This window comes from Choristoneura fumiferana, chromosome Z (genome assembly GCF_025370935.1).
Source record: "Choristoneura fumiferana chromosome Z, NRCan_CFum_1, whole genome shotgun sequence".
NCBI classification, from domain to species: Eukaryota; Metazoa; Arthropoda; class Insecta; order Lepidoptera; family Tortricidae; genus Choristoneura; species Choristoneura fumiferana.
The window spans coordinates 15,774,213-15,776,900 of NC_133472.1; positions in this window are offsets into that span (position 1 = coordinate 15,774,213).

Genomic DNA, 2,688 nt, shown 5'->3' on the forward strand with positions numbered 1-2,688 from the left:
AATAGTGCGTCATCAAATTAAAAAAACCGCGCTTGAGAATTTTAAGGTTTTTTTTCGCAGGTTTGTCAGACTTAGACCTACTGCTACGCTGGCTTACCCATTCATTGCCGAAACCCAGATTACGTATTTTGCCGCGATGCGACACTTCTATAGACAGACGCCCATCGTCGTTCACGGCATCCGAGATGAAATCGAAGTAAAAACAATTTTGCTATCCTAATTACGACAACAGCTGGACATTCTAAAGTTAAATGTAGGCTTATACATTTACAACAGGACACTCTATCAAACAACAAGACCTAAGACTCTTACTCTCTTCTTGCGCCTTCACCTTTGCCTCACCCAAATCGTCCATTACTGAACATGCACATGCATACTGCATAGTATGTGTTTCTGATTGCAAAATGAACGTTTCTAGTGAAGAATTTCGTGTTATGATTTACTACGACTACAAAAGAGGTTTGTCATTTAAACAATCGCATGAAAATGTAAACATAGCTTTTGGACAATCTGCTCCTTCGTTAGCCACCGTTTCCTTTGGTTTCGAGAATTTTGGTCGGGGCACAGAGTCCGTCAAAGATTAAGCCAGACGGGCGGCCTTCCACAGCAGTGACTCATGAAAATGTCATCAAGGTGGAGTGGCTTATTAAACAAAAGATGAACATTACACACCGGGAAATACAGAATGAACTGAAGATTGGATCACAGGCTGTTTCAAATATTTTAACCGATCATCTAAATGAACGCAAGGTTTTCACAGAAGAGCAAAAAGCCCACCGGGTACATAGGTGCAAACATATGCTAGAAAAATTCGAGGGCGGCACATCTCAGCAGGTGTCTTACATACTGACATATGATTAATCGTGGATATAACAGCTACGACCCACTTACAAAACAGCAGTCGACGAGAGCGGCACCCGCGGCATTCTTTTTCACCAGATAATGCTCCCGCTCACACTGCTGCTCGCACACTCTATTTTATGCAAACTTCTGGGTTCAATTATTGCCACACCCACCATACAGCCCAGACCTGGCCCCGTGCGTTTTTTTGTCCTACCATAAAAAAAGTATGCGAGGACGAAGTTTTAACAACTCAAATGACGCAGTAGACGAATTTAGACGCGGCATTTTTCGACCTTCCGCAAGATCGATTTTTTTTCTTGTTTTGAAAGCTGGTTTAGTCGAATGCAGATGTGCAGAAGTTTAGAGATGCCGCAGGAGAGTATTGTTTTTTTTTTTTAAATAATATTACACATCTTTATGTTTTTTTGAGCAGCTAAAATTTTGCAGAACAGCCCTCGTATAACTGACGCGTACTCGAGACGCGGTCTAACGAACGTTTTTATATAATAACTAGCTTTTGCCCGCGACTTCGTCCGCGTGTACTTTAGTTATCAGGGCATATGTTTTAATTAACCTCCGTTATAATTGTGACATTTGTATCTGTGTGCATAGCGAAGTACTGCCGTACACGATAGGTAACGTTTACTAAAGTACTTCGCTATAAACAACATTTTTTACCAGTTTGAAGCTAGTTTATGAAAAGATTTATGCAAAGCAAAGCACGAGAGTGAAATAATTATCTCGTGTGCTTCCGGGCGAGAACCGAAACTTACTCTAGAACCCGAAGTTATATTCGAAATTATACTGGACATAATATTTTGTAAATTAGGTAAAAGATAAATAAATAAGAACGGATAATCACACAAAAATTACGCATATTAATATTATTGATTTTATTATGCACAACCCGATGAGCAAATTTATTTCACACTTCATTTTTAAATATCAATTTAATTCCATATTTATGCCCCTATTAAAGTCGCCAACACCATACGGATCATTAAAATTGTGACCAGCCATATTTTTAGTCTAGAAATAAGGAAGTCTCATAGAAACTCCCCCTAATAAGTCGAATAGCTACTTCTTCTTTCTTTATTTTTGCCTACGCAGATCAATTTTATATTTTTAATCAGGACCCTGTAAGTATACCAATTTTCATAATGTTAAGTCCAGAAATGAGAAAATTTCCATACAAACTTTACCCCTCATTTTATTCCTTTAGGGGTAATTATAACCATTTCACCTACAACAGATATTTTAATTCTAATCGACAACTTGTATACCTATTTTCATACTTCTAAGTCCAGAAATAGAAAATTACCATATAATATTTACCCACCATTTGAAAAAATTGTCACGGATTTTTTGAAAAAGGTAGTTTAAGGAAACTACTAATATTTCTCAAGCAAACTTAACCGTTATTAGTTTGCTCGAAAGTTGATATACTTACTACCTCCTGAATTTTTTCAAATATTTCCACCCACCGGTTTAGATTTTAGATGGGGGGGACTTGATGAACCATACTACTAGATTCAAGATCCCATAACAAAATCAAAGCGAAAAAGTGGCCGTGTTCTTATGTCGTAGACAGTCTTATAAACTTATAGCTATATATCTGTTTTACCTTCTAAATTAATTTAAAATATATACCTTAAGTCTAAGCCAACAAAGATTCAAATAATAGTAAATTGTATATAATACTTACGACGTATCGTCATAAGAAAAGCAAAAACGTTCGATTAACAAAAGAACATTTCATCTCAAAAGATGTCATTCTATTTTATGAACAGGGTAATAATGGCAGTCGCAATATTATAAGACAGACAGTTTTTTATTCACAAAGAA